The sequence below is a fragment of the Arctopsyche grandis genome, chromosome 2 (assembly GCF_051622035.1).
Source record: "Arctopsyche grandis isolate Sample6627 chromosome 2, ASM5162203v2, whole genome shotgun sequence".
Classification (NCBI taxonomy): domain Eukaryota; kingdom Metazoa; phylum Arthropoda; class Insecta; order Trichoptera; family Hydropsychidae; genus Arctopsyche; species Arctopsyche grandis.
Window position 1 is genome coordinate 23748667 of NC_135356.1, and position 19023 is coordinate 23767689.

General features: G+C 31.8%; 1 protein-coding gene across 2 annotated transcripts in view; it reads left to right on the forward strand.

The window, feature by feature from the left end:
* The first annotated feature begins 7490 nt into the window (after positions 1-7490).
* The window catches only part of LOC143922520 (adenylate cyclase type 6), a 335909-nt gene continuing 324376 nt past the window's right edge, over positions 7491-19023 (forward strand). Inside the window, exon 1 of one of the 2 annotated variants that reach the window (XM_077445784.1) lies at positions 7491-7648. The gene's annotated coding sequence lies outside the window, so the exon portion shown is untranslated. The remainder of the gene's footprint in view (positions 7649-19023) is intronic. The other variant, XM_077445785.1, reaches the window with a different exon arrangement.

Consider the following 19023-nt stretch of genomic DNA (forward strand, 5'->3'; position numbering starts at 1 on the left):
TTTATTAACCACTTAGATGGTTTAGTGCTGCATTTTTCCAATTATTTCAAAGACCTCCATTCCATTTTACTATGTACAATGAAGAAAGACGAATTCGAGACAACCATCGAAAAAGACAAAGCGATAGCTCACTAAAACGAAATTTTCAAAATGAAACCATAATTAAATTTTGGATGAATCTTAGTGGAGAGTATGAATTTTTGTATTGCAAAGCAATGCAAATGCTTCTACCGTTTGTAACGTCTTATTTATGCGAAACGGGCATTTCGGCACTAGCTGCAATGAAAACCAAATCTTGTGTCAAATATCGAGCCAGTTTAATAGTTGAAAAGGAATTACGAGTGGCACTCTCCATATTGCCCCCAAGATTTGATAAACTTTGTGCCAATAAACAAAAACATCCTTCGCATTAAATTTTGATGTGTTAGATGTAGTTTAATTAGTAATTTAATATAAAAATAAATATACGTGTTCGTATAAATTTATGTTATAGCAAAACCTTTTTATTATTCTGTCTATTGTAGTGTTCATTATTTTTAAATAAAAGTTTATTATTTAAAACGTGTCTATATTATTATATCTATTCAAAAATAAAATGAAGGGAGGCACGGAAAAAAAAATAAGAGGCGTAGTAGTATAAAGTTTGGAAACCGCTGCTTTAAGATGAACACAAAAATAAATTTTCCGAGAATTCCCAGGAATCAGCATTCTCTCACTAGTAGGGATTTATATTTATGTATATTTTCCTTTAAGTTTAACGATTTCGACTTATTCATACAATGCTTGTGGATTTAAATAGCACAAAATAATTCAATTTGCGCTATATTTGTACGTGCATAACAACGGAAACATTTTTATAATTTTCATGTAACTTTTTGCTGTAGGAGAGATACGTATTTATAATTTATTAATTTATGTATTTATAATAATATAATAACATATATAGTAATTTATGAGATACGTGTTTATCTACATATGTATGCAACTATACATATTATATAGATCAGCGTTTCCCAACCAGTGGTACGCGTACCACTTGATGGTACGCGGTTGATGGTTGGTGGTACGCGAAAAAAAAACAGTAATCGCGGACATGCAGGAATGAATGATTTACAATCATAAAAATAGAAATATTTTTTATATCTAATATATAATTTCGAAAGAGACTTTGTAAGTTTGTATCTTTGTTTGGGAACTTCGAAAACAAAATAAAATTTCCATGACGACAATTAAATTGTTTGAATATTGTATTTTTTTCGATTCAAATAAATTTAATAAAAAAACAATTGAATATTTACTATTAGATTCACCATGTTGAAGCTGTTTATATTACAAATACTGAGTGAAGCTGGGTAAAACAACTAGTAATTAATAAACATTATCTTAATTAGTCATCGACGACGTCAGTCGATGATCAAAAATCTGGCAATCGATACGTTTTCCTCAGATCCGGCATGGATTTTGGAGTGCATTTTTAAATTTACCGCGTTCACGCTCCAATAAATAAGTAACTCAAATTTGACACTTGAGAACAGTTCGATAATAATTTTTAATGTTGCAGATAAAATTGAAGGTACGTATGATTAGAAAATTATTTTTTTGGAATTTATGTATCGAAAATGATCAAACTGAAGTATTTCAAACTTTACATAATTTATTATCTGAAAAAAAAGTCTCGGGATATACGTGAAAAAATAATTGAATATTTAATGGGGCTGAAATAGTCTTTTACGCAGTGCTTCCCCAAACCTTAACAAGCAAACAATTTGATTTCAAACCCCTTTGATAATGTAAATTTTCGGACAGCTACCAAGGAAAAGGAGAACTTGATTGAACTTTCAAATTATAGCATTTTAAAACTGAATTCGAAATGAATAAGGTTTTTAATTTTTGGCGAGGTGAAGTGAAGAATATGAACAGCTTTATGACATAGCGCTTAAATTTTTGTCGTCGCTTACTTGCACTGAACTGGTTGAGAGAGCTTTCTCTTCATATGTTTTAATAAGACAAATAAATAAATTGATTGAATCCAGCTCCAAACTTAAGGGTAAATCTCGCATCATTTGAACTAAATTTAAAAAAAACTAAGCACTAGGATCTCATTAAATTTATTTTGTAAGGAGATTTAATGAAAAGAAAACATATTATATGTACTTTGTAATTTTGTGTTTTTATTAAAACCATCAATAATATTTTTACTATCAATAATAGAAGTATGACAAGATAGTAGATAAATATATTAAACTTTGAGCATATTATAATTGTGACTCCGCAAATAACTTTTTTTCCCCAAAATTTCTTACCAAAACAGATCTACATATTGAGTGTATCCTGTCTTCACATTCCTTATCATGCAAATACTTTATATAATAATTACACTTGCAAAAACAAATTTCATGAAATACACTCATTTTTATATGGTGGTACAATTTAGCGTTATGTACTACCAAGTGGTACGCGAGTCAAAAAAGGTTGGGAAACGCTGATATAGATAATAAAAATGAAAATGAAAATTTTCAATTTCCCACCTTGTATGAAGTGAAAACGTTGGATCATAACAAGGTAACGTTAAATGAAATAAAACCATACATTTATCAATATTATCAATAGATTTCATGTTTTTACTTTTCCAAAAAAAAATTAATGACTATATATTGAAATTTAAATGAATCTTTTATGATCAGATTTGACCGATTATATTTAAGGATATTTATATGGTGGAAGCGGTCTCTAAAGAAAGTTGTTTATTTTTTTTTGTGATAGCGATATTATTATAATTTAAAAAATTGCTGCTAATTTTCATCTTAATCAATACAGAAGATAAATTAAATTTGATGAAACATAAACTCGTCAAAAAGCTCGTCCTATATTTTAACTTACATACATACATATTGAGGCGCTGGGGTAAAAATTTCAGCACTCATTTTAATAATGTAAATAAACTAGTGGTTTTACCTGGCTTAGCTCGGTATTCGTAATATATATAAACAGCTTAAATATGGAAAAACAAACCAATAGTAAACATTAATTTGTTTTTTTATTAAATTTATTTGAATCGAATAAAAATAATATTCAACGATATCGATATCTCCCACCCAAACCTTTAAGTCTTACATACATACATACATACAGTCTCTTTCGAAATTATATATTAGATGAAAACATAAAAAGAATAAGTTAGTTGTCTATAATATGAGGAATTAATTGCTTCGTCGTTTACCAAATTATAAAATAGTGGTTTTACATATTGTGAAAAGAGCAACGTGTAGCGAAGGATGAATGTCATCGAAGTTTCAGTTCGAAAATAATACAAAAGGTACGTACCTCTACGTATCTTTGTCGGTGGATCAGTCCTCGTAACTTTTTCTGCGAACTATATCTATTCGTCTTCAACTTCGAAATGATATCAAATATTACAGTTTAAACTTCTGCGCTTAATTTTTTATATTGCAATGAGTAATGGTTTCGTGGGAGGGAGTAATCGTCATTAGAAGCGTCAAACTTTTCAAAAAAGTGCCCCGAAGAAAAGATCATCTGAAAACCATTCAGATTTCAGTGTTTTGAAATTATTAAAGTTCAATGAGAATTCTTCAGTAGTTACGCAAATGACAGAGACTCACACAACAACTTAAATATCAATTTTCAATTTGGTGATGGGACATTCATACGGACATCCGCTTTTTAAATACTTAAAATTCAGTCACAAAAATAAACTATGTATGTATGTACATTATATGATAGTTAGATATTTCCTTCACATGTTTCCAAAGAAAGATTCCTGGAAAATTTTCAGAAGAGTTCATAACTGTTGATAATCCCCCGAGGAATTTCCCTTAGCCTGATGAAGACTGGGACCGTTAACTCACAATATATGTATGTGGTTATGTTTGTTGAAGAAAATGTGATGAAGTTCAAGATGTGTGATGAAGTTTTGATGAAGTTCAAGATGTGATTTTATTTTATCTAGAAGGCTGAAAGGAAACTTCATGCGATCATATTTTCTAATAATTGACTTCCGATATAAAATTCACAATTTTTGAATAGGAATATTTTTGAAAACAACACTCAATGAACTAAGCATATTTTTTCATTTAAAGTGAACTGCGTAAAGTTGAAAAAATAAAAACAACCATTTTTTGCGATTTCAATTAGAAAATGGAAATTGTTCATTCAGCAAATAGGAATAAATTATTTTCGAAGTTGCATCAGACTTGCGGCTCGACGTCGAGCAACGGAAGATATTGCATTTTTAATAAAACAACGCGGACTCGTTTATAGACGAGTGTTGAAAAATGATCCAAGCCACACGAGTAACATTTGTCAACCGCAGCTTTGTGAATCTTTTTATACGCTCATAAAATTGAATAATGGTGGATAGTGTTATAAAATACTCGGAGATAATCTTAAGCAGAATATTTTCTGAAAAGAACTGTTTTTCCTGAAATAACTGAGGGTTTTTATAAAGTTCCACTAGTGTTGTGTCCGATGAAATATCATCGCATGGGCTATGGCATTTAAAGTTATTAAATAAAAAAAATTGAAAGAAATGTGTCAGTTCCGTGTTCGATTCGCATTGCGGTTGTATTTTTTTCAAATATCTTTAAAATATAATTAATTTAATATTTATATTTAACTGTATAATACGAAAAAAATTAAAGCAATTTGACGAAAGCGATTTCAATCCAGTAACAGACTTGTAAACCCGATAAAAATTTAATCGGGTGTATTTATTATAAAACTATCTACCTACCTACATATAAATAATGTAAAACAACAATCGAAAAATTTATTAATCAAATAAATTGTCAATAGATGGCACTTTGATGAAACATTGGTAGTAAAAAGTATATGTATGTATATTGAAGTTTTTTTATTTTTTTAATTTGTTATTATATTCTTACGTTTTGTTGGCAGTGTTTTAGCTGTGAAGTACATGTGTCGAATCGAAACTAATATTATACTATTAGTTTCGATTCGACACATTATAATACGGCGAGCGTTATCGCACACAAACACACAGAATAGCGCTATTATTTATAAGATTTTGTGTTTGTTTTTCCCCGTTTAATCCAAAATTATTCAAAATCAATCAAATTTTTCACTTTAAAACCACTGAACTTAGACCATACATAGACGTGTTTTGGAAAGGCCCCGATCCTAGGACTCTCGTACATATGTACATAAATGTCTGAGCAACGCCGGGCTAGTGTGTTTATCCGTTTTTTATTTGGCAATAAATTACTTGGCCAGTATTTTTACCGATTTCGGTAAGTATATAAATAAGTCTTCAGCTAGTATTTTATATTAAAATAGTCAGTATTATATTATTACATGTCTGTATAAATAACAAATGGACAGTATAAAAGTCTGACGTACAAATAGCAATGTCTGTTGGATAGAATTGTCTATCAAGATCGTACCAATCTTGTGTTGATACCAATCAAAGAGTAATACTGGCTATTCGTCAAAATAAAACTCACCATTTAACACTAATACTGACCAGGTTTAAATATTTACCATTTAATATAAATACTGACCTTTTATTATTTATACTGGCCACTCGTATACTGAACGATGGATACTGGCAGTTTTATATATATACTGGCCATTTAATATAAATACTGACATTTCATAGCTATAAAATAATTAAGTTTTAGTAATTGTTCGACTATACGGGAAACCCTGGCTGTAATATAAAAATAAAACTCTATCAAATCCATCTACGAGCGCACCAAATAAGCATTATAATAAATAAAATAAATAAAAGTGATACAAGTTATTAGACTCTGACTGGTCTTGTTTATCAATATTTAAATGAATGAATTCAATTACATATACTACCTACATACATATATGTTTTTGCTATTTTTTTTTATTTTTATAATGAAAATGTGATTTAACTATAAATAATTTTAAATAACATCGCAATTTTCTAATTCACTTCTTATTCTGGAATCAATCCCTTGAAAATCGCTTTGAATAAATGAAAATGTATGGAAATAAATGATTGTTTATACGGCGTTTCACTTTACGGCCAACTTTGGGGGAACGTATCTCGGTCGTAAAATGAGGTAGTAAAGGGATCTCGCAATAGGGGTAAATTACTCCCAAAAAGGCGAAAAATGAAAATATTTGGGGTAATGAAGGGTAAAACCTATCATAATTTTCACATTCTTCGTATTTTACACCTACAAAGCCACCGTTGTGGACTACTAAATTATTATGATTTAAAATTTTTGTGAATTTTAAGAGAAAAATTTCGATGTGACCAACCCATGACTTTATAAATATGTAGAGGAATATAAAATGCATCGAAAAATTCGGTAATGATGCACACATATGTATGTACACCTAATGAGAACGATTGAGCGGGTAGCTTTGTTGGGGAAATCGTATATTTTGGATTTTCTTTAAGTCATCTTCCGATCGTCCGATTTTGTTCATAGTTTTTACGTCACTTAATATCCAAGCATTACAATATCAGGAAGATAAAAATTATGAAATATATTCCTTAAAAGATTACTACTGTTTTTTTACATATACTTAATGAAAACTTTATCAACTTTGACATAGTACATAAAGAATACAAGTATAATTAATATTATGTGTGATACTATTATAAACTTTAATTTACATTTAGTTGGAAAGTTTATCATTATTTTTTTTCGAATAATTGATTTAATTTAATTTTTTGATACAAGTTTTAGGTTAAGTTCAAATTATGTGACATTTTAATTCAGATCGATACGCTTGGCGGTGTGGAAAAAGCGAGTGGTAACAATATATTCGACTTTTCTAAGAGGCAACAGTCGCACTTCCAACTTATTAACATGAATATTTTAAAAACAGGTAATGTTGGCCGTACATTTCATAATATGCATATTTTTTGAGTTTAGATTACAGTTTTATACCTAAAGAAGCTCTCAATGACTTTTATTTTCGAAATAATCACGGGAACATGAAAAAGTTACGATTTTCCGGAAATAACGCTCCTCCCATACAAACACCCATTTGTGAGCGGGGGGCGCTTTGAAAGTCGAAAAAAATACGAATATTCGAATAATTCATCAATTTTTATTCGATATTCGCATATTCGAAAACCACGAAAAATCGAGAACCCTATTGTAACAGTACATTGTTTAAAATGAATGAAATTTTTTTTTAATGATTCCTTGATACGTCAAAAATTTTCCACTACATATATACATATATACATGTAGGTCCATCGATGAAAATCCAGAATTCGCATTTTTCTCTCCAGCCTAATATGAGCGTGTACTGTACTTGCAACATACCTTTGGTATGTTGTAGATGAAGTCGACTTCAATTATTTTTATTAGCCGAATTACACAAGTACATGTATGTATGTATATATATTTATAGGTGTCCACGTACAATAATACACACATATGTACAGTTGATTGTTGGAATAAGAATCTGTGCGCAGGTGCAGATTTGTTGTTTGAAACTCGGGCTGAAAACCCTTATTCGTTCAGCGAGGTGTTGTCGAGAGCGAACCGGTTGTCGGCGAGCGTATCGAGAGCGCATGTCAGTCGACGGTCGGACACCAACCGGGTAGGACGATCTTCTCGTTCAGCCGGAAGTGACTACAACTCGACGCAACTTATATCGCAACTTCTAACAACCAGTAAATAAATAAACCAACCAGTAAATAAATAGCGAACCGGTCCCGAAATCAAAATTAGCGTACATAATGTAACGAAAATACGCGTACATACGTCGCGTGTACGAAAATAAATAAAAAATCGACGAGCACGAACGACCGAAGTTGGTGCGTTTTGTTTTCCCGATGCGTGTTTGTCCGTGCGTGTAAGTTTTTCCGCGATTTGAATTTGGCGCTCGGTGGTGACACATGTTGATCGGCGAGCACGTGTCCGGAAAATGCGCACGTGGACCGGCCGAGAGTTTTCCGCGGCCGCGATCTCCGTCGCGATCACGGTAAGTTTTTTATTTTACACTGATTTGCACAATGTTTCAATTCAAAGCTGTTCCATTTTCTTCAAATGGGAAAAATGGGAATGGTTGCTATATATGTATGTATATGTAGAAAGATTGTATTTATGATGTATTGGTCAAACTTTTTTCCATTAAAATATTAGTTGAATCGTATTGCGTGAAAAATACGCATACTTTTGAAAGTTTATATGAAATGATACGGAACTTTAATATGGGGGGGGAAGGGGGTGGTTTAGTAATTGACGTGCCCATTAATTTAAAAGTGAGCCTTAAATCGGGGGCTTTTATATGTTTGTATAATACTTTAGAAGCAAAGAATCAATTTTGAAATTAAAATCTAAATTTTCTTGAAGCTTGCTAACTTCAATTTAAATACATACATTTGTATCAAATTGTATATATTGTGATGGGATACTTTTTCCGAGAGCCCAATTTGATTTTCGTACAAATTGTTTCGATATGGAAATATTGCGACATTAACTACAATTATTGAAAGTGTTTGATTTATTCTGTAGAGCTCAATTCACAATTGATGTACATTTTTAGACTTTAAAAAATGAATATTATAATATTTATTATGATAATATTGATTGGTTAGTATTTGTACACATATTTTGATTTTAAATTATTTTTTTAATGGATGAAAGAAGTAGGGTTTGGTGGCGTAACAAATCGATGAATGAAACAAAAGTTTAAATAAATGTAATGCTAAAATTGCATAACTGCAATGTAATATGTGTATGTATGAATGTATTCATATGAAATTGTATGCGTAATTATGCATTTTTCTTCAACACTACAGATATATGTATTTAATACAGATAAATGTCAATTGAAATTAGGTCAAGGCCACTTTCATATGTATGTACATATGTCATATAGCGATTTTGCGATTAATGTAAAAGCATTAAATGCCAATTTAAGACTTATGCTGCGTCCGGTGCATGCAACAGGTCTTGATAAATCTGGATCAAGCTGAAATATCCGGGTTGTACACATTAAAATGTTGAATCTACTTACTTAATTGCCTCTGACGTACATAAGCACTTTGAATACCTAGCGACGGCACTGGCGTGATTTTATTCCAATGGTTTATTGGGTCAGACATTACGAAAGTTAAATAAGTCGGACCTTGAAATGACTCGAACCCCCCGAGAAATTAAATTTAATGATTTTAAATTAAAAACCGCGGATTTGCATAATCGAAATTTTTGCATAGAAAATTCACCGCCGGGTCTAAAAATAGCTTTCATCATTTCCTCAGTCAATTTTTCGATGCCATTCTTGGCATCTCGGCAGTTACTTAAATAATAAACAGGTCGGCGTTGCTCGGGTGAGCATTTTTTTGTTTCAATTCGAACTTACATATGTCGCTTGGGTCAATATTATATAAACTTTTGTTAGAAATATTATTGACTGTTTCTGTATGAATTTGAATTGCCATCTTTACAAATATTAAAAGTCGAAAACAAGTTTATATCATTTAAATTTAGAAATGGGAATGAATTTAATGGACCATCCGAAGCCTTAAATATGTACATATATAATATATTTTATTTATCCCAATCGTCCGTATTTATTAATTCTGAAAATAAATTGTAAACATATGTATATCTATAATATGTGAAAGAATAGCCTGATTGATTTCATAACGATAATATATTTACATCAATTTGAATATTAAAAAAGAGCCAATCGTGGCTTTTGATTTCATATTATTTCTACATCAACTTATAAACCCTTCGTCCTTTCAAGAAAAGTTTCGACGGGCAATTGGATCTCCACTTATTTTTTCAAATGGAAGTTTCGCGTCGTTCGTATCATGAATAAAAGTCAGTCGATGACCACTACGGGATGAAATAACAGAATACGAAGATTTGTAGGCCCGAAATCAAAAAATATATTGTTGAAATGTATCTATTACTTAAATGGACGTATAAAAGTTCTATTTTAAATTAAGTATCAATTCCTTGAAACGTTAACGCAAAGAAACTTGTAGAATATAAAACGAAAGACACGTTCTAAATAATTGGAATGAATTGTGAAAAACTATTTTTATTAAAGCCTTTTGATTTATTGCAATTTTTAAAACGTTGTCTAGGCTAGTGGTTAAGTCAAGTGGAGTTGTCGTTTTACGTTCGAAGAACTGGACATTAAAAAAAATCTAACCCGTCGGAAATTTAATTAGGACGTCCGGGAACAAGAAGACGCATAGTAAGTAAATATATATGTATATAATACATACATATATAATGAAAAGTTTCGAAAGATTTTGCGAAATTAGCACTGACACGAGTAAGAAAATCACGCAATCTAACTTGTCCATTTTCCATATCGAACTCATGCTTGAAGGTGAATTTCCTCCACACGTGTCGGCGATACACGTGCCGTGCGAACTTGAACATTCGGACCCGTGGGATTAGGAGAAATTGCACTCGGAGATGCACACCTTTGTGTATCGGCGTTTTGCAATAGTTTTAATTAAACACTTTGTACGTAGGTACACAGATTCAGGTCTCGCGGGATCGATTCGCAATATCTAAATGCGAAGTGATAATAATAAACACCGGCCACGTACATTGTGTGAACGTACAGACTAACGTAATTAATACGTGTTTGCATATGCGTATGACGCGTTCAATTCCTTTTGCATGCACTTGTTGCGTATTTGTAAAATCAATTAAGGGGGACCACTAGTGTGACATTTTTAAAAAATCTTTTTTTTTGCATATTTCGATAGTCTATACCTTTAAAAATAACATACTAAAATTTCAAGTGCATATCTCGAATAGTTTTTGAGTTACAGCGAAATATACGCGGTATATTGGCGATGGTGATAGTGCCACTTACAAAGGATTGTTGGATTTGAATCCATATGATGTTCCAATACAAAAACTTGAGTGCTGTCTACATGTAAAGAAAAGAGTGGGATCACGATGCCGTAGTTTGAAGAACGTTGATAAGACCTTAAGAGGAAAAAGCAAGGATACATAAAAAATAACTATCAAATGAATTAATAAACTCCAGTGGTCTCAAAATTATAGAATTATCCAATTATTTTGCTACGTCAATATTCAATGACGGTTATTTTTCTATTTTAAAAATGTTCAATGTGATGGGGAATAATAGTTGGCCTTGCGCAAACGATTATGCCGCTGACAATAGCAGATCATCGTCAACAAGCTGCTTCGAAAGAGGGCCGATCAGCTCGAAGAAAAGCTTCTTTCAAAGAAGAGGAAGGTGCATTGCATGGGCCTGGAATAGCAGATTAGCAGTAGGTATGATATTTCTTGATTTATAACCACGAAATCAGTAACTTAAACTTTAAACTTTTTCTCGAAACTACATTTTTAAAATTTGCTGCAGTTATAATTCGAGAATGAATCATCCAATTGGTTTGATTTTTTTTCAGCTTATTTTATATATTTTTCTCCGTGCCATGAACTTCCAGTTTTCCGATTGAATAAAAGATGTAATTTTGGCTGGCCAAAAATCAACAAATTTATGCGCGAAATTTGATTTTTTTTTAAAAACTCCGCCATTTTGTTAAATTTCAATTTTTTTTATCGAGATTCATGGTACGGGAAATATCTTTTAGTTTAATACACTTTTTGAATTTTTTGATTTCAGGTACTGTGAAGGTGTACCCCCACTGCTGTACCATCACTACAGCAGTGGGGGTACTTTTTTTTTTGGAGCCTTGGGAGATTGCGTATAACTCCCTGAATTTTCAATTTTTTGTCTAAAAACTTTTATTATGTATTTAGTATATATCTATAAATATATTCATAAAACGATAAAACACTCCATCCAGTAGTTTTTTTTTTATTTTAATTCCCAATTATCACCTTTTTTCGCGCGGTCACACTAGTGGTCCCCCTTAATTGAACGGCGTCTGGCTATCGGTGTTTGTCATCGGATGCTTCATGCTGTGTACTAACCGGCGTTCCCCAGAAAAGTTGTGCAGTTTGGCACCCTTCTGTTTTGTATGGATCACTAGATCTCAATTAAAACGTACTTGCTCTGTGTTGCCCGGTCGTTTTTATATAAAAATCATTATTTATTTAAAGTTTGGACCATTGTAGCATTACAGGAATTCCTAATGCGCCTCAATGGTCAAAAATATAACAGAAAGAAAAAAAAAAAAAAAAGAACGGGAGGAAAAGCCCGTTTTATGTACGTGAGTATGTACCGTTTACCATGCACCCTTTTTTTATCTTTCGACTTAAGATCTTTCGATTTTCGATCTTTGCCTTCCGATATTTGCGTTTTCCGTAATTTAACATTCTGGCTCGAATTGAGACCGAAATTAACGAACTCTCCATATAGTATAAAAAATGTGTCTACCAATGAACAAGTTTAATCTGTAAGCATCAGTTGGATATTGGAGTTATAAAAGAAGACCTCAAAATAATATAATTTCAAACATGTAGAATAGTAATTGTTTTCAATTGTGATGAAAAGTTAGTACTTCTACAACATGATATATAAATTAAGTTTACCCGATAGAATTTTGCCAAATAATAAGCTCGTATTTCAAAACTTAATTTATTTGCTTTTTACATTTCCAATCACATAACTATAATTATTTGTAGAGAGACACTTTTGCCGCATCTTGTATGTTTTTTAGTTACAGTGGCTCTCACTGTGTATTATTAGCATTTCAAATTTTATACATGAAGTAATTATGACCCAGAAATAAATTTTCGCATTCGAGAAATATAATTTTTGAGAGTGTAAAAAATTATTTTGGACTTACAGCAATAAATAGTGCAATTCCTGGTCCTATAATCCCGGTTTTTAGGGATTATAGGATCTTAGATGTAATGTTACGTGATTGTCCAAAGTATAAAACAATTATTGTCCAAAAGCAACCCAAATCATGTGATTTGTAAGAATGATAGTGTAATTTGTGTCGCCACTAATTATCGATCCGATGTTATTAACGAAATGCATAAATGCAATTTCACTCCTTTTAAGGGCTTTTCATCACGCCCACATAGCTTTGAACCGGTACACAGCTTCTGGGTTTTGCATTAAAAATGTACATATTTGAACAATTAATACATTTGCTATTCTATTCTACCGAGTGAAAGCTTTTCTAAAGTTCATTATGAGCTTTAGGGATTGCTAACATCAAAAAAATTTAAACCATCGTTTGAAATATTTTTCGCGAGCATCCGAAATAGAGACTATAATGCATACAAAAATGCATATATGCCAAAAACTTATTTACCTATCAAGGTGAGATACATTCCAACATTTATTAGACATATTGTTGACTTTCGAATAGGTCTAAGCAAATAGGCTGTTTCCCGCTTTAGATTTGATCTGTTTTTGTTTGCCTTGGTGCAATTATATGCTAATTACCTGTAATGAAAGTACATACATATTTACATTACTTCCATATATGTACATATATGTATGTATATATATATATATATATATATATATATATATATATATATATATATACATATATATGTGTATATATACATATATTCTCTATATATGTATGTATACATATATATACATTTAGGTGTATATCCGTGAAAAAGATTAATTTGATATATTATGTATGTATAAAGTTTTTTATATATGTACATATATTTGTATATAGTTGTATTGTACATTTATCTATATTTGTATATAGATAAATGTTTACATTCTATAACTGCATATGTAACAAAAGTACACTAATTCTTTGAATTTGCTGGAGTTTCATTGCCAGAGGTTCAGTAAGTTTTCTTTGTGCCTTCGATGCGTAAATTTGAACTTTTTGAACCTGTATCAAAAGATTTTCATTTTTCTTTCGATAATTGAAAATTAATCGACACATTACTGTACAGTGCAATGTTATTTTCGTGTATTTTATAATTATCGTTTCTGAACAATAGGTCAATTTATTTTAAGTGACTATGATGAATCAACACAGTGTCTATGACTAACGAAATACGTATGTACATATTAATGAACTTCCATTTCTTATTTATCGAACACCCCATACAGCATTAGATCAATTTCGTCGATCTTTCATTTATTTGCATTGGTCGAGTGCCAAGTGCACGGTTGCCATTTGTACCTCTCGAAAGAAAATCTCAAACCGGCAGTTTTCTTTTAGACAGTTCTTCAAAAGAAAAGTCTTCTACTGCAATCAAGTACCTTTTATAGGTCGCCACTCATAGACACCACGTTGCTACTAATTTGAATATAGAAGCAAAATATATACATATGTAGTAATATCTACGTACATATAGTTGAATTGTTGTGGGTCCAAATCCCATCCGAGATCGAAATATTGATGATTGTTTATAATGAGTTTTTGACTATGAAAATGATTGTATTCGTTTGAAATTGGAGTTCATCTTATTTTTTTTAAATATCATAGCAACAGATGTTAATATGTATAGTAAATATTATTTTAGGCTGACTATTGTATGTCTGATTAAATAAGAAAAAGTCGACCCTTTATTTTTTATAACACACAACAAAGCGAAACTTACACGATAACAAGATGCACACAAGCTAAGAAATAGTTTAGGTTTGCGAGGTAATTTTCAAGGACGAAAGTCAGGGGTAAAAGTTATTAAATAAAAGTAGGCAACAATTCTTTTTGGTCAGTTACTAAATAGAAAAACGGTCAGTAACTTAATTAAATAAAGGTGGTCAATAAATACAGATTATGGCCAGTAAAAACAATAACCGGTCAATAAAAATAAGTAACGATTAGTAAAAACAATAAACGGCCAATAAAAATAAGTAACGGTCAGTAAAAACAATAAACGATCTGTAAATAAAATATTTTATCTCGAGAGAAACTATTATACATACATACATACTGAGTTCTCTGGTTTTGGTATTTCACTAAGGTCTTAGCCAGTTGTTTCCAAACTTATTGTTACTACCCCTTGTGAAAAAAGTCTAATCTTGGTGGGTCCCTCCCTCCCTTTTTATTTCATAAAATAATACAAACACATTTTTAAATAATAAAAATGTATTAATACAAATAAAATTTTGAGAACAAAAAAAAATCTTCTTCCATCTGTATTATCAGCAAGCGGTATTTGTCGAGACTGTTTCACATATGATTCATCTAACATTATTTCAACCATATTAATAACTGGCAAAACTATTGCCTCTCCTATTGTATGTGTTTTTTTACATTTTGATTACGTTTTTGGATTCCATTTGATAAAACAATGACTATTTTCATTATCGTTCTTCTGTTTATTAAATTGATCTAATTTTCTTTGAAAAAAATATTAGCACTTTTGAATCCCTTGATAAATAGGATGACACTTATAAGTAGTCACCGGACCCAGAAGGTGCCGCGTATTGTTCAAAGGTTGTAAATGCATTGTTAAAGGTTTGCCGAACCTTTTTTACAAAGGATTTACAACAATGGAACAATGGATAGTACTGTGACTATCCTACCTTTACTTATAAGCGTCGCACCTTAATTTAATTTCAAAAATCCAAATCAATTGTCTCTTATGAGAATTTTCCAGCTTCATATGATTTAATTTTTTTACGGTTCCTCACAAAACTGACCCATTCTACCAATGCGTTCCGCATTCGCTTATTGTATAAAACTCTCGCCACGGTGTAAACAAAAATTATACGTTAGAAAATATGCTTATTTGTATACATGTATGATCTTTTTGTATTATTAGTATTGTATACAACGTCGATATGTGTATTCGTAATAAAAATGTCGAAGCAAGCGTTTGATTTTCTCAGGTTTGGGACCGATAACAGCTCACTTTGTGAAACGAAAAAAAAAAACATATGTAGCATGTAAAATTTTGATTTTGGTATATTCGGACGACGAATGCCATAATGGAAAGCATACACACGCCATAAATCATTAGGCAGGTTCGCAAATAGCCACTGCGCGTATTTGTTACACACTCGCCAAACAATTTCGACGCCATAAACAAACCGAACCTCCCCCCTGACAAATTAAATAAAACGAGAACAAAATAAAAACGAGGGCCGTTACGAGCGCGTTGAAATAAAAGTTCGGTAAACACAGAATTAAGTTATGGCGTGCCGTTGGAAATAAAGCGCCCGCCCGCCCTGATAATTATAGCCCGGGAAAAGAAAAGAAATCACCGCAAAAATCAACTGGTCTGCGTTACGTCAAAGCGGTGGCGGACGTTAGACTGTTAACGGGACGGGAACTCCGCTGTGAGGAACTTTCCAAACAATAATCATCGTGAAAACCCTCAAATTTGCACGAGAGAGATAGAGTGTGTGTGTACAGGGAAACCTTAATTAACGACGAACGTTAACAACCGCTGATTAAATCAAAACATGTATATCATATTAAGCGACCTCGTGAAGACATTAGACCAGCGGCTTTCAACCGGGCCCCTTAAAATGGATCTCGCTCCAGAAATGTTTCGACTTTTGCTTTTTTTTAAACGAAAGGTTTTTATTAAACGAAATTTTTGTTTGTCTAACTCAAATCTTGTATTCAGTTTTTGATCGTCTTCTGGTGAAATTTTGCATACGCAGAATTATTCTCCAAATCAAAATTTCTCCTAAAAAAGTTACCAATATAGTCACCATGACAATTTTATTTAATACGATAGCCGAATGTTTTCCACATGATTAAAACAAAGAGACTTACAGGGTGCCACAGGGAGAATAAAAACATGGAAAACTTGAAAAACTTGAGAATTAAAGTATCACTACGGTTGGGTAAAATAATTTATAAAATACTGTTCTATTTTACTATATTCTATAAAATATTAGCTCACAAAATTTCAAATTTTAAACAATTATATTTATTATACATTATTGAAATTCAAAATATATTATCGCTAGAATTAGAAAGTTTAGACAAAAAAAATATTGAGATAGAAAATTGAAAAAATTGTGCATTATTTTGAACCCTCATATCTAAACAAAAAGAAACTTCATTGTCATATTAGTATTTAGTAAGTCAAATTTAGTAGAGATTAATTAATCTCCGCTCCGGTATTTTTTTTTGTTGCTCAGAAAAATCAATACAATTGTGATAAAATTTATGAATTGCATCTTTAAATATTTCGTTAAAATTTTCAAAATTGCATCTTTTTTCCCTCATTACAAAATGAAGGAGAAAAGGGCAATTTTAGAATATAAATAAATCTAAAGGACAGAGCAGTGAAATAAAGGACCGTCTTCTTAAATAAAGGACGTATGGTCAGCGTTACTATGTAACTACACGTCATTTTTTATTGGGTGTGGTTTATAAGATAAAAAAATTCAAAGAAAAAAAAAATTACATACTAAAATAATACATTTATCACTACCGGTACTAACGAAAGAAATTTCCACTAATTTTAATATCGTTTTTTATTGGTATTGATTTAATTAAGCAATAAAATTTAATGAATTTCCAATAAAAAAATAATTAATGAATTGTAGGTTAATTATTAATTAATTTTATCAAGCACATTAATTAATTGTTTAATTACAGAAAATGTGTCGAGATCTTCTACACCGCGCCGCGCCTATTACCAATTAATAAAAAAGTGGACGATTTTTTGCGAGCTGTTTGCTTTGAAGATTTTTTGTGAAGAAGAGATGGTTTTAAATATTATACATATGTAATATGTATTCAAATAAATTTCAAGTGAAAAAATAGATTTCCGAAAAAATCAGAAGGCGGCGAGGCTTGCCATTAGAACGACATTTTCAGCATACTTTATTTCGGATTTTAAATATATGGTACACTTGTTGACCGTTGACTCGATACAATACGAATCAAAATTGTAATTTATATACATATAACCGATATAGAATACAAAATCGAAATTAATATAAAACTGTTGGATTTTATGTGTGTGAGTGAATTATGTAATGAGTAATGTTGAGGAGTAGTGTACAGCCAGTGGTACACATGAGTGTTATATTGTTAACAGTTGGTACCCCAGAGACCGGTTGACAGTGGTAGTGGAGGGGGGTCGCGGGTCGGCCGCTGCCGGCATGGCCGGGCTGTATACTGGACGTACGTTATATTGTAATAAACGTGCATTGGTTGACTTAAGATCGCCTTTGATTATCTCTCCTGCAATCCTCCCTATATCTCGAACTCTACATAACTGATACTAAATAACCGGTATTATTCAGTACTGCCTAAAGTTTATTCTGAAATACCGATACCATTGAAGGCATATTTTGAACAAAAACCGGTATTATCATTATCAGAATATTTAACACTTCCGGTCGACTTAAAATTTTGAACGCATACAAAGTTTCATTGTAATAGAATTAATGGTGTTCGAATTATCTCCGAAATACACATTGCTTTGATGTGACGAAAAACGTAACGAAAATTTGCAACGCTGATACAAGAAATTAAAGTGGAACGATGGGAAAGGGGTCTTTCCCCTCCCTCCCATTTGCTAATTCTCCTCTCCACGCCAACCCCTCCTTCCCACCTTCATAAGAATTACCTCATAAACCTAGCCCGTTGTCTGGTGTAAGCCATTGTTTGCAAACATGTTTGCAAAAGCGATTTATTTTATATTTCGGTAATAGGAATTTCGATTTTAAGATAACTAAAATGTATCTCGACCGAAAAGCGAAACGTGGCGATGTTGCATGGATTGTTGAAACAGTGATGTTGATATCTGAATTATAATTAACTAGTGTTGCGCCCGTTGTAAATATAATGCAAGGTAATTTATAGGCGCGAGCGCGTATTAATGTCGAAATGATGAATGAATGTGTGCATGTGTGTGTTTGTGGATGTGTGTATGTGTGTACGTTCCCGGGCAGCGCATCTGACGCCGACGCCACCCGTTCGAATTTGCTCAATATTGGGAGCACATTTCAGGCGCTCCATACCTCCCCACTTTCTCGCTACCCCGGGTCTCCTTGACACGATCGGTCGTCACGCCACATCCCTATGCATAACGAATACTCCTGGTATTCTAAAATTTGTTTTTTTGAAATCTCCATACTTGTCGACGCATCCGCCACATACGTACGTACCCACAAACATACATATATCGCCTCCGTTTTTGTATATATGTATGTATTATTATTTCA